The 15,081-nt window shown below is 42.4% G+C and overlaps 1 protein-coding gene across 2 annotated transcripts in view; it reads right to left on the bottom strand.

The window, feature by feature from the left end:
- cpt1ab (carnitine palmitoyltransferase 1Ab (liver)) overlaps window positions 1-13,852 on the bottom strand; it is a 151,057-nt gene extending 137,205 nt beyond the window's left edge. The window contains exon 1 of one of the 2 annotated variants that reach the window (XM_028796018.2): window positions 13,658-13,852. The gene's annotated coding sequence lies outside the window, so the exon portion shown is untranslated. The remainder of the gene's footprint in view (window positions 1-13,657) is intronic. The other variant, XM_028796019.2, reaches the window with a different exon arrangement.
- Between the last annotated feature and the right edge of the window lie 1,229 nt (window positions 13,853-15,081).

A 15,081-nucleotide genomic window follows, 5' to 3' on the forward strand; every position in this document is an offset into this window, starting at 1 on the left:
AGTAAGCAGGCAGTTCCTGGAGGATGAAGGAGTTGATACCATTGACTGGCCCCCATGCTCACCTGACTTAAATCCAATACAACACCTCTGGGACGTTATGTTTCGGTCCATCCGACGCCACCAGGTTGCACCTCAGACTGTCCAGGAGCTCAGTGATGCCCTGGTCCAGATCTGGGAAGAGATCCCCCAGGATATAATCCGTCGTCTCATTAGGACTTTGTCAGGCATGCATACAAGAACGTGGGGGCCATACAAACTATGTATGATTTGGAGTTGCTGCAATGAAATTTCAGCCAAATGGACTCGCCTGCCTGCCACATCATCTTTTCACTTTGATTTCCGGGGTGTCTATGAATTCAGCCCTCTGTAGGTTATTTTCATTTCCATCAAACAATGTGCCATCCTTTTATTCCTAACACATTACCATATCAGTCCATATCAGTAGAGATTTTTTTCCTTTTGAGATCTGATGTGTTTTCAAAGTGTTCTTTTAATTTTTTGAGCAGTTTTATATATATACTAGTCATTAAGCCCGTTACAATAATGGGCGCTAGAACAGTAGTACATAAACATTAGTAGGAACAGTCTATATTAAATGGCAAGGGACCTTGACCTCATTCTGTTTGTTGGTCCTATTTTTGTTTGTCTTTCAGCCTTTCTTTTGTTGATGTTTACTTGCGGAGCTGACCGTTCTTCGTGGGCTGCCGCCATGTATTGTGTGTCTTTAATTTTCTGTGACAGTAATACTGTCTTGTACGTCCGCTGGCTTGTACGTCCGTAATATACCTTTAATTTTCACTGGCGGTAATACAGGCGTGCGCGTCGGTAATATGCCTTTCATTTTCTCTGACAGTAATATTAGTTTGTATGTGCTGTAATATGTGTCACTGTATTGTGTACCTTTAATTTCCTCTCGCAGTAATACTGGTTTGTATTTCCGTAAAACGCCTGTAATTTTCTCTGACAGTAATATCGCGCATCGCACCGTGCCCCGCGCATGCGCACTTCACCAGAAGACACACACACGGACACCTGGACGCACACAGGGATTTTATTAAAGAGGATATATATATATATATATATATATATATATATATATATATATAGGTTAAAGGAACATTTAAGTTTATATGTCTGTGCCTCTTTATGAATAAGTTACAGAAGAGTGTACTAAACCAGTTTTAAATTATGTAACAATTAATTGTTAAGGACCTGTACTTTTATTTCAAGTAGTCAAGAGGCACCACGCTAAGCTGGCTGCAGCTTAGCCCTTATCAGTGAAGCTGCGTGATGCCGCCTAACTGGCACGGCTGTCTATAACGTCAGCCTTGTTGCTACTGCAACAAGTAAACATTAATTGAATTATTAATTAAGCCGTCCAGTTTTCACAGGTGGGGTCTACTGAGTCCAAAGTAGTGCTGAGAACTAATTAACCAAAGGCCCTCAGTCTTTACTAGCTCAGGATTAGGGAGGAGTGACTAGGTCAGGGGTCGCCAACTCCGGTCCTGGAGGACCACTGTGGCTGCAGGTTTTCATTCTAACCCTTTTCTTAGTGAGTGACCTGTTTTTGCTGCTAATTACTTAATTGACTTGCTCTTGAAGACTCAGACCACTTATTGTTTCTTTTTCCTTAGTTAGCAGCCAAACAATAATGAGATACAAAATGAGCCAAAACAACTGTTGTCCATCATAAAATATCTGAAAATAAAGAAAGATGAAGGTCTTAGGAATGTTGATCTGCTCAGGTCCCCAAAACATTTTACGAGCGCTCTTAGAAAGAGAAAATCAACAATTTTGGAAATGTCTGCTAATGCACCACGAGAGCAGCAACAAGTCATGAAAATAAAGAACGAGTTTAATTAACGACAAGAATTGGAACCTCATTAAGCAGCTGGTTAAAGTGAAATTGGTTGGAGTTTGAGGCCCTAACTTAGTTGGTCTTCTGTTGGCTCACTCACTTCATGTTTCATTTCTGTTTGGGTGCCATTTAAAGAAAGAAATGAAGAAATTCAAGGGAACAAATCTTAAAATAGCAAGTCAATTAAAATGAAAACATAAGAAGTTAATTATGTGCACAAACTGGGCACTCATTAAAAAGGGGTTAGAATGAAAACCTGCAGCCACGGTGGTCCTCCAGGATCAGACTTGACGACCCCTGGACTAGGTGATGCTCACCTCCAGGACGCAAATACATCCTTCAAGCCAAAGGGATTTTACTGAAGAAACAGATAGTGAAGGGTAAATTGTTATGAGGAAGTCTATGAAGGCAGGATATTGTTATGAGAAACGAGGTCATTATTATTAGAAACCCTATAAAGCGCTTGATGGGAAATTGTGTGAAGAGGGGATATTTTGTGATAAGAATTGAAATAAATCTGAAGTTCACGGACTGTTCGGGGCTCAAATCATTTGAACTGATTCTGTGTGTGCGCTGTGCAATAAAGCCTGATTCTGCTGCCTGTCTTGAGATTCTGAGTGCCTTCATTGGGGCTGAGGGTGCCTGTGCTGCCTAATCTGCTTCAACAGTGGCTTCACTGAAACCAGAACTGAACTTTAGGAATGCCAGTACTCCGTTCAAGTGAACAGAATAACAGGTTTCTGTGGTGTTAATACAGTGCATCCGGAAAGTATTCACAGCGCATCACTTTTTCCACATTTTGTTATGTTACAGCCTTATTCCAAAATGGATTAAATTCATTTTTTTCCCTCAGAATTCTACACACCACAACACCCCATAATGACAACATGGAAAAAGTTTACTTGAGATTTTTGCAAATTTATTAAAAATAAAAAAATCGAGAAAGCACATGTACATAAGTATTCACAGCCTTTGCCATGAAGCTCAAATTGAGCTCAGGTACATCCTGTTTCCTCTGATCATCCTTGACATGTTTCTGCAGCTCATTGGAGTCCACCTGTGGTAAATTCAGTTGATTGGACATGATTTGGAAAGGCACACACCTGTCTATATAAGGTCCCACAGTTGACAGTTCATGTCAGAGCACAAACCAAGCATGAAGTCAAAGGAATTGTCTGTAGACCTCTGTGACAGGATTGTCTCGAGGCACAAATCTGGGGAAGGTTACAGAAAAATTTCTGCTGCTTTAAAGGTCCCAATGAGCACAGTGGCCTCCATCATCCGTAAGTGGAAGAAGTTCGAAACCACCAGGACTCTTGCTAGAGCTGGCCGGCCATCTAAACTGAGCGATCGGGGGAGAAGGGCCTTAGTCAGGGAGGTGACCAAGAACCCGATGGTCACTCTGTCACAGCTCCAGAGTTCCTCTGTGGAGAGAGGAGAACCTTCCAGAAGGACAACCACCTCTGCAGCAATCCACCAATCAGGCCTGTATGGTACAGTGGCCAGACGGAAGCCACTCCTTAGTAAAAGGCACATGGCAGCCCGCCTGGAGTTTGCCAAAAGGCACCTGAAGGACTCTCAGACCATGAGAAAGAAAATTCTCTGGTCTGATGAGACAAAGATTGAACTCTTTGGTGTGAATGCCAGGCGTCACGTTTGGAGGAAACCAGGCACCGCTCATCACCAGGCCAATACCATCCCTACAGTGAAGCATGGTGGTGGCAGCATCATGCTGTGGGAATGTTTTTCAGCAGCAGGGACTGGGAGACTAGTCAGGATAAAGGGAAAGATGACTGCAGCAATGTACAGAGACATCCTGGATGAAAACCTGCTCCAGAGCGCTCTTGACCTCAGACTGGGGCGACGGTTCATCTTTCAGCAGGACAACGACCCTAAGCACACAGCCAAGATATCAAAGGAGTGGCTTCAGGACAACTCTGTGAATGTCCTTGAGTGGCCCAGTCAGAGCCCAGACTTGAATCCCATTGAACATCTGTGGAGAGATCTTAAAATGGCTGTGCACCGACGCTTCCCATCCAACCTGATGGAGCTTGAGAGGTGCTGCAAAGAGGAATGGGCGAAACTGGCCAAGGATAGGTGTGCCAAGCTTGTGGCATCATATTCAAAAAGACTTGAAGCTGTAATTGCTGCCAAAGGTGCATCGACAAAGTATTGAGCAAAGGCTGTGAATACTTATGTACATGGGATTTCTCAATTTTTTTATTTTTAATAAATTTGCAAAAACCTCAAGTAAATGTTTTTCACATTGTCATTATGGGGTGTTGTTGTGTGTATAATTCTGAGGAAAAAAATTAATTTAATCCATTTTGGAATAAGGCTGTAACATAACAAAATGTGGAAAAACTGATGCGCTGTGAATACTTTCTGGATGCACTGTACATATGCAAGGTTTCTCTAATAACCAATCAGAATTTAAACATGTATAATTAAGAATTAGCTATGGGAGCTAACCATATCTGTCTATCAGGACACTGAAGGAATGGGGATTTACAGCCATATGTGAATAATAAGTTAAAGATCAGTAATTTCAAGTAGTAACATACATTAGCAACACTTATAATGTCCTGACTGTATTTTTAATAGTGTTTACTTTTTTCTGTCAAGATACAGTAAAGACTGTGTATCTTGATAAAAATAGTATCAATTTCTACCAAAAACATAAACATTTCTGAGTGTGCCCAAACATTTGACAAATGCTGTAAATACAGTGCACTCCTAAGCACTGGCAATATAAAGAAGCAAGTGGGATATGTGAAAAGAGCAAACAATATCAAAACAACCATGAAAAAAATCTTGTCACTCATGTCATATAATCCACATATCATCTCACCCAATCACAACTCACAATGTCCTAAACACATATATTTTTCAAAATATGTAGTCCAATTAACCACTGCTCATAACCAAAATAAAATTCACTCAGACGCGAACGAGCTTTTACATTGAAGAACAGTCTCCCAATGTTACATTTATATTTATATCCACAAAAGGAGTACCTCAGAATTAGTTAGAAGCAGTTTGTGAAACTGCAAGGATGAACTGACCTTGTGCTTGACAGAGCAACTCAGATGTGCACAAGTACAAGTCGTAGTCTCTTCCTGATAATGATTTCACTCGCTTTTCTTGAACTTTTAATCTTCAGCTCATTTTGCAATATTAATATCATGTGAAGTGCAGAGTTTTAGCCAATGAATAAGCTGTTACTGGGCTGCACTAATAACCAAAGGATGAAAGGGGAAGGGAGTGGTGGAGCGGGTCTTCCATTCTAATTCTCGTTCACGTCTGAGTGAGCATTTTCTGGAAGTGGTTTATTTTGGTATTTGGTACACTTTATTAATCCCCAACTATTAAACAATATTTCAGTAAAAATACATGTGTGGGAAACGTTGTGAGTATACAAATGGATGGCTTGACGGGTGACATTGATATTTTTGATGTTGTCTGTTGTAGTCCTGTGTCGGATTCTATCGGGAACTTTTTTTATTTCCTTTAATTTCCTCTCTGTATGAAAACGTTAAGATTATATATTTTTTTTTATTACTGGCTATCGGTACAAACTACATGGGCTAAGTAACATATTGAAAAATATAATCCTTGGGTGGGGTGTTCCTTTAAAAGGGCCCTGCGTGAGAGACTGTGGTTAGGTCAATGTCTGTCCAGTGATGACCTTACCACAGCTTGAATAACCAGTTCAGGCTGCAATATCCCCTAAAGGAACACGCCATCTATCCATCACTCCTACCATCATTTAAAGTACTGGTGTCAAACTCCAGGCCTGGAGGGCCGCAGTGGCTGCAGGTTTTCATTCTAACCTTTTTCATAACAAGTGACCAGTTTTCACTGCTAATTAACTTTTTTTCTTTAGCCCTGTTTTAAGGATTCAGTCCCCTGAATTGATTCTTTTCTTCATTAAATGACAGCCAAGCAGAAATTAGATATGAAACGAGCCAACAGATGACCAATTAAACTGGGCATTCAAACTCCAACCAATTTCACTCCAAACAGTTTCTTAATGAGATGCTGATTCTTGTTGTTAATTGAACCCGTTATTTAATTCCATGGCTTGTTGCTGCTCTCGTTCTGGCACAGCAGACATCTCCAAAACTGTTGATTGTCTGTTTTACTGAGACCCTCCCTCTTCTTTATTTTCAGCTATTGTGTGATGGGCACAGTGGAGCTGGTCATGTGGCTTCTTGTTTTGTGTCTCATTATTGTTTGGCTGCTAATTAAGGACAAAGAAACAACTAAGGGGTCTGAGTCACATCAATTAAAACAAAGACAAAAGAAGTTAATTAGCAGCAAAAACTGATCACTAATTAAGGAGATGGTTAGAATGAAAACCTGCACCCACTGCAGTCCTCCAGGACCGGAGTTTGACAACCCTGATTGAAAATGAAAGGTCGCAAGGATGCTAAAGCCTGTCCTGGCGGCATGAAGTGTAAGACAGCAACAAAACCAAAATGAGACTCTAGTCCACAGTAGGGCACACACCCACACTCACCAAAACAGAGAAAATCTGTAATCACCAATTCATCTACCATGCATGTTTATGGGATTAGAGGGGAAAAAACCCACCAGGACAAGAGGAGAATTTATGGACTCCACACAAACTATGACCAGTCTGAGATTTAAACTGTCTTTAAGAGCAGTGAGATAGCAGTGCTAACCAGTGTCTCACCATGCCATCTTGCAAGAACAAGCCAATTCAAATAAATAAACACTGTCACTTCTAGCATTCTGTTTTTAACTGTGTAATTAGTGTGTGGTTCTGAAAATAACAGCTTAGAGCATTCACTTTCTTTCACTAGGGGTGTACTCTGCCAGTTTGAAGCCATCAGAAAGAATTTTCTGGGTGTTAAATGAATTTTGGATTTGTCTTCTTAGTATGGCGTCTCAAAAAATTCATATTAATCCAAATACTGTATATGTCAGTTTGAAGCTCTGACAAACTGAGTAAGTCACTGTGCCTACTTGAACTCCTGCCACAAAAAAGTAAACTTATGGAGTATTTTGCTTTGGTGTGATGGCCTAGTAACATCACTTCAAGAGAGACCTACCGAATCAACAAGCTAATTAAAAGGGCAAGCTCAGTTACAGGACACACTCTGGAGGTTGTACTGAAGGAGAGAGTTAATATATTTATGTTTATTTAATTGGGTGACACCTTTATCCATATAGACTTAGAACATTTGAGATACAATTGGTTACGTTTCTTTTCTTTTTCCAGTTGGAGCACACGCGAGTGAAGTGACTTACTGAGGTTCAAGCAGTGTCAGTGGCTGGACTTGAACCCGCAACCTCAGGGTTTGAAGTCCAAAGCTTTAACCACTGCACGACACTGCCTATACAAATATATACGACTCAGTGCCATTATGAACAATGCTACACATCCTCTCTATGACACATTAACACCGAGAACTTTCAGCCAATGACTTATTCAGCAGAACTGTGTCAAGAACACGCTAAAGGCTCCTTTGCACCAACAGCAATATGCCTGTATAACACATCAATGTGACTGCGACAGCCAAGTCAAAACTTTTCTTTTTTTTTTTTATTTTTCTTGCTTTATAGTCATTCCACTGTGTGTTCAGACCAAATTGTGTGTGTATACTTATTTATTTATTTACTTATCTACCTATTAATGTATTTATTTATTTATTTACTAGCTGTTCCCCATAGCTCTGCCCGTGTAGTAGTGAAGCAGGACAAACTTTAAAAATCAATACACAAAAAGGTATCACTAACTAAGCGGAGGCAAGTTACGCTCCAAAGCGCAGTGGTAGACCGACTCCTCACTCCTGATGTCATGCTTCCCCCTCCCCTCAGCCTGCAGCCTCTGTCTCAGATTAGCGCAAATAAATCGCTCCTGTAAGCAAACTATGATTCTTAATGTGATGACAGTGTAGCAGTGCTACTTGTAGTTAAAACTGCATCTCCCAGCAGTCCCTGCAGGGGCTGTTGGGGTCAAAGGTGGTCAGAGGGATTTAAAAGGAAGGCAGGTGTCCAAAAGGGAAAAAAGGTGTTTTTTGTTGTTGTATTTTGCGTTGCATTTACCTGTCGGACTGCCTTCTGTTAAGCCATATTTAATCGCTGTGTCCTGGATTGTATTCGTTGTTGGGGTCTGGGTCATCTGTCTACCTGTATGCTGAGGACTGATTGTGGATTCACGGCTTTCCTGCAAGTAAAGGAGCGCTCCGGAACCATTCATCCGTCTTCACCCTTACAGTGTCTACCGGTAGGACTGTTTTTCATTCCCTTACAACATACATATCTCTGGACTTACTCTCGTCATCCTTCATTATATTCATCCATCCATCCATTATCCAACCCGCTATATCCTAACTACAGGGTCATGGGGGTCTGCTGGAGCCAATCCCAGCCAACACAGGGCGCAAGGCAGGAAACAAACCCCGGGCAGGGCGCCAGCCCTTCATTACATGCGGTGTGATATTCCATGGACTTTGCTGTGTGGTGTTTGTGTTTATATGTTTAATGTAATGTCGCCGTGGAGTACTGGGGTGGTATTATTTATATTATTTAATTTCATTACATTCTTTAATTGTTGTTATTCCCCAGTGTGCTTTATTTTGTCTCTGTTTGCAGGCGGGCCAAGGCTGGGAGCATCCCTGGGATCCTCTATAAAAAATAAATAAATCACCGTCAACTTGACGGTGTGAATCTTAGCGGCACCGGACCACTACAACAGAAGTCACAAAATCAACCGGAATATTCAAACAAATTATAGAAAAAGACCCAATCTACATCCGTTAAGTAGTTCTCCCATTCGCTAGCTAAGTGGATGTAAGATACACCCCAAGGCTGGTGCGTGAGTGAGGTGGGCCCTGCCCCCCCTCAGCCCACTGCGTCTCTCTCGGATTCACGCAAATATATCGGTACTGCGGGCCAACTATGATACTTAGCGCAATGAGAGAAGTCGCTAAATCAACTGGAATGTTTAAGTAAATTATAGAAAAAAACCCGATCTAAATACGTTATGTAGTTCTCTCATGAAAAGTCGACAGACAGACGTTGGATTTTATATAAATATAGAAATTTAATGAGTTTATGTTAACAGAAAAATTTCCCCCTGGGGACAAATAAAGTTCTACTTATCTATCTACAGCTTTGTACATTTCTTCTCAGGCTTATTAAGGCACATTCCAAATAAGTATAAATTTAGTTCACTGCCAACTGAGTGAGAGAAGAATGTGATACACTGGTGTTCCATCCAGGTCTGGTTCCTGCCTGTAGACCACTATGACTCTAAATTGGTCCACTCCTTCCACAGGACAAATGTCTTGTTGAATCTCGACTTGTTCCTGACATATCTGGGGCAAACGTTTGCATCCCATCTAAGCTCTAAGGCTAGAATCATAAACGCCAGAAGTAACTCTACTCCACTGAGCCCTTGAGCAAAGCCCTTAACCTGCAGTTGCTTTATCCTGGGTATGACGTTAATCTGCATCCAGTCCTGCAAGCAGGTCCTCCAAATTACAGGGAAAACTTGGGTGTTGGTGGCAGGATTGGCACTCAAGCCAACGTAAAAAAACTCACACTGTTCCTGTGTGGAACTGAGGTGTCACCTACTACACTTGGGTCACCAATCCAGGTTGGTTTGCTGTGTGTTGGGTGTAGTAACACCTGCTCACAACTCCCCCCCCCCCCCCCCTTCATCATCTAACAGAAATGAACAAGTGCCCTACCAATACCAACCAATCCGAGATCACACACTCACCAGCCACTTTATTAGGTATACCAGTTCGATTGCTTGTTAACGCAAATACCTAGCCAGCCAATCACATGGCAGCAACTCAATGTATTTCAGCATGTAGACATTGTCAAGACGACCTGCTAAAGTTCAAACAGAGCATCAGAATGGGGAAGAAAGGCGACTGAAGTGACTTTGAACGTGTCCTTGTTGTTGGTGCCAGATGGGATGGTCTGAGGATTTCGAAACCTGCTGATCTACCGGGATTTTCACACAAGCCATCTGTTTACAGAGAATGGCTCGAAAAAAGGGAAAATATCCAATGAATACCAGTTCTCTGTTGATACCAGAGGTCAGATGAGAATGGCCAGACTGATCTGAACTGATAGAAAAGCAACAGTAATTCAAATAAGCTCTCGTTACAACTGAGGTGTGCAGAAGAGCATCACTGACCACACAACACGTCAAACCTAGAAGCAGATGGGCTACAGCAGCGGTTCTCAAACTGGGGTCCGCAGTCCCAAAGCGGTTTTCGGTGGGACCGTGAGAAATGATTGCATATTCATACTATTTATATTTTTATAATTATTAACCTTTACCATCCGAGGGGAAGTAAGTGACTGAGCTCCATCATTACCCCCATCACCTAGACCCGACCACTAATCAGCTGTTCCATTATTCGCTGCCACCTCATTGTTTTCCCACCGTTATCGCTTGGCACAAACCAGCCCTTATTATTTTTATCATAATCAAAAATTATCGAGTCTTTTGTAGAATCAAAACACTCGTGAACAGTTTTCGTATATTTTAGAAGCAAATAAGAGCACTAAAGGTGGATACAGATAATCAACAACATATTTTACATTTTTTGTGTTTTTAAGTGGTGAAATTGCCCGCTTAACGCAAATGGTTAAGGGAAAGCAGATGCATCCGTCCCATTAAAATTTTAACTTAAATTTAATAACTAAGATGTACGTAATATTTTCTGAATAAATAATTGTTTGTCAAAAAATGTTTTATTCACAGCAGCCTGTGTACCTATGCAGTGCCGCGCAGTGGGTATGTGCACCCTTGTGCAAAGTATTTGGTGCCCCCAACTTTCTTGAATATTGATTTTTTAATTTTTAATAAAAGGGTCCGCGAGCCATTGAACAATTTTTAAAGGGACCGCCGCGCAAGAAATTCTAAAGAAGTTTGAGAACCACTGGGCTACAGCAACAGGGGACCACAACAGGTGCCACTCCTGTCAACTAAGAACAGGCAACTGAGGCTGCAATTCACACAGGCTCACGAAAACTAGACAAAAGAAGACTGAAGAAACGTTGTCTGGTCTGATGGGTCTCGATTTCTGGTCTGACATTCGGATGGTAGAGTTAAAATTTGGTGTCAACAGCATGAAAGCAGGGATCCATCCTGCTTTGTATCAACAATTCAGGCTGGTGGTGGTGGTGTAATGGTGTGAGGGATATTTTCTTGGCACACTTTGGGTCCCTTTGTACTAAGTGAGCATCATTTAAATGCCACTGCCTATCTGAGTATTGTTGCTGACCATGTCCATTCTTTTATGACTGCAGTGTACTCATCTTCTGATGGCGACTTCCAGCAGGATAATGCGCCATGTCACAAAGCTCAGATCATCTCAAACTGGTCTCTTGAACATGACAATGAGTTCACTGGACTCAAATGGCCTCCACTGTCACCAGATCTCAATCTGGTAGAGCACCTTTGGAATGTGGTGGAACAGCAGATTCACATCATGGATGTGCAGCCAACAAATATGCAGCAACTGTGTGATGCTGGCATGTCAATATGGACTAAAATCCCTGAGGAATGTTTCCAGCACCTTGCTGAGTTTATGCCATGAAGACATATGGCAGTTCTGAAGGAAAAAGGGGGTCCAATTAGGTGTACCTAATAAACTGGCCAGTGAGTGTATATTGTTTTGTAAGTTTTTTTATTTGGGTCCGATTAGAAAAGGGTTTATAATAGTCCGTAAGTCATTTTCTAACCCGCTTTATCCTAACACAGGGTCACGGGGGTATGCTGGAGCCAATCCCAGCCAGCACAGGGCGCAAGGCGGGAACAAATCTCGGGCAGGGCGCCAGCCCACTGCAGGGCACACACACACACACACCCACCAAGTCCCAAGCACACACTAGGGACAATTTAGGATTGCCAATACACCTAACATGCATGTCTTTGGGCTGTGGGAGAAAACCGGCGCACCCGGAGGAAACCCATGCAGATACGGGGAGAACATGCGAACCCAGGTCTCCTAACTGCGAGGCAGCAGCACTACCACTGCGCCACCCGGGTTTATAATAGTGAGGGTCAAAATGAGGTTGGGTGTGTGCTGGTGAGAAGATAGTTATAAGTGCCTGTACTGTAGGTGAAAATGTGACTTTTTCTTTTATTATTATTTTTTTATCTAGTATATTCTAAGGCCCCTTTGTGAGCAGGGGTCCCAGAGTCTGCACCCAAGTCACCCTTGAATGTTGAGCAGGCTATGAGCAGAAGGCAGCAACACAACAAAATGTGAACAGATGTGAATGGGTCTGAATACTTTCTGAATCCACTATATTATTTTTATGTTATTATTCCCATTTTCTTTTGAAGTTGTACCTTCACCTTGGGGCCCACAGCAGAGACTTTTTCATTAAAATGAATTCTCACCCACGGACTAATTCAAATCGTGTCATTCTAACCTACGGGATAAATTCAAATCCACTAGCAAATCAGTCTTAAAGCCGAAATCCAGGAAATGGTGGGTCTTGGCACGTAAAACTAATTGTCCGATCCGAAGTGTAACCCACAATCACTAAACGCCTTCGATCGTGTGACGTGAAGGACACTCCGGCCGGTGTGCGGGGCGGTCTGTCCAGCTGCCTCATTGTCACCAGTCCCCGCCCTTCCCCCCTACTTCTCCTCGGTCACGTGGGTGCCTGTGGAAAGTAGGTAAAAGGTCACAGCGCGCGCTGCCAAGAAACCTCTCTTTGCCTGCAACGAAAGAAACAAACCCGCAGCAGTCTGAGGGGGGGTTAGGCTGCCTTCTTCTGAACAAAGCTGTGTTTAATGCACCTTGCACATGCATGCCCGAAAGGCTTATATTCATGATTTTTCATTTCTCAATGAACGCATTCTCCAATTTTCCCTCATAATACAAAAAGACACGGCCCACTATGGGTGATCGTGCCCTATAGCCGAACCGGCCAGGGTCCAGAACGGTGCAAAAAGTGAGCTCGGAAAATTTATGATCACTGCATCCCAATGCATAATCGGATCGGTACACAATTCCGAACTTCCAAAACCCGAGGCTTACTAGTTCCGTGTTTCTTGTTGCTTTGTTGGGGGCGTTTATCACGCGTTGGTTAGTATGATTATGTATTAGAACTTGGTATTAAAATACACGAAAATCTTTGGATGGGGAGTACGAGGTGCTGCAGTACCCCTCTAAAGCCAGGTCATATGTCAGGTAACCAGGCGCTCATGTGGAGCCGTCATACCAGGCGCGACGGAATGTGCGCTTCAGCCACCCTTGGAGAAGACGTGCCTGGGGCCACTCTTCATGAAGGTCATCATCTCTCCCAGGACTTGACCCTGCTGCCACATGCTTGTTGCACGTCCCGTGGGGGTTTCGAGCTCGATTTTCTTTTCAAAACTATACGCAGCCTAAAAGCACTGCATTGTGCGGGGGTGTGGTATGCCTGAATAAACTCCGGATCCGCTACTCCTGTTGAACCCCTTGAATATAAAGCGATCGGACCGCATGCTGTTCCTTAATCAATACTTTCAGATGGTCGTTTCATAGGTCAATTAAGAAAACCAGTTGTACATGACCAAAGCTAAAACTGGGCTTTATCGAAATTCTCTCAAAATTGTTGTTACTCGGCTCTGATAAACCCCTGTTCTCACATTTACCATGAACTTTATTAATTAAACGTCATCTCATGTCGCGCACACATCAAAAGCCAAACGATTTTAAACACTGTGCGCCACATCCGCAGTGATTCACAACAATTGACAGTCATCATTGATTCTACAACAGAAGAAGCAAACGGAATTGAACTTACCTGCTGCACTAAATACGGGACGCCGTGATGCTTGAAACGTTAAGTGGATGGGAAAGGAACAACGGAGTACGATGGGTCTGGAAGTGCAGTGCGCACATGCAGAACTCGACTGCCTGTCAACGACGGAGAGTGAATGGGAATGTCAACGCAGCGTAAAAAATACCGGGCTCTGTCTACCAAGACCTGCCCCTAGCGTCACCAGCTGCTAAAAGTGAACCAGCTCAACGCGGATGAGAGGCGGAGCTTGTGAGGTGGAGGCGGGAGGCTTCAGCTAGGAGTGCGCCTGCGTGAAATGACGTTATGTAGCAGAAACCACTCTACTCCACATCTACCGCTCGTAAACACGGAAGTCTACAGCTGGAGAAGTCTCGCCAGCACCGGTAACGGCCAAGAATGACGTTACTGTCTCGATTCCTACATTTTTTTTTTATTTGTTAGGTAAGTTTTTCATTGTATAGGCAATCGATGGAGTTAACATAGACTTGTTTTGCGCTTGTCGATCCCCTGGGACGTTCCGCGCCCTCCATATACACTGCGGACAGATGACATAGTGAGTCAGATCGACGTGTTCATTTTTTTATTCCTCTCCAAGGATAAACCGAATTTGTGCTGGTTAATGTTTTGCAGCTATTTAAAATACAGTAATTACATTTTGCGGTTCGCTTTGAACGCGAAAAACTCGGTATGCTCGAAGTGATAAACTTTCCGTCTTTTACATGATCCGGAATTGGCCGGGGTATTTCGTAAGACATTCGGCTTCAGTTGTGTTGCCGTCTGTTAACCGGGTGTATCAGAAGCCCTGAGTAAAATCAGGGGTACTACAGCTCCAGTCTTGGAGGTCCACATCGGCTACAGGCTTTTGCTTTAACCAAATTTTCAATTAGAACCCATTTACTACTAAAGCCGTATGTTTTGGGGCTTGGATTTAGTTAACTGTCTTGTTACGAATTCAGAACCCTTAATTGCCTATTTCAGTTTTAAACGGCTGAATTGAGGCTTTAATTATTTTCGTGCTTTCTTAACCAGACACCAGTTAATACTGATGTGCAACCAACAAAGGAAGCAGCCGCTCTCCAGCTAACGTCCTTTCATTTAAAACCTGTGTATATGCGCCATGAAATATCTGTGTTAATGCAATGTTTTGAAATAAATTAAAGAGAAGGAAAGAACTAAGAGGTACAAATCTGTTCTGGACCACAAAACACATGGATAATGTTCTCAGAAAATGAAAAGCCTACAATGTGACAAACATATGACTTGGAGCAATGAACACACTAAGAAGCCAACAACATTATTTATTGTTATAGCACATTTTCATACAAACAATGTAGCTAAAAGTGCATTACAAGATGTCAAAGAGAAAGTTACAAGAAAAGCAACAACAAATAAGGTGAGGTAAGAATATCCATATTACTATACGAGAA

The sequence above is a fragment of the Erpetoichthys calabaricus genome, chromosome 2 (assembly GCF_900747795.2).
Source record: "Erpetoichthys calabaricus chromosome 2, fErpCal1.3, whole genome shotgun sequence".
Classification (NCBI taxonomy): Eukaryota; Metazoa; Chordata; class Cladistia; order Polypteriformes; family Polypteridae; genus Erpetoichthys; species Erpetoichthys calabaricus.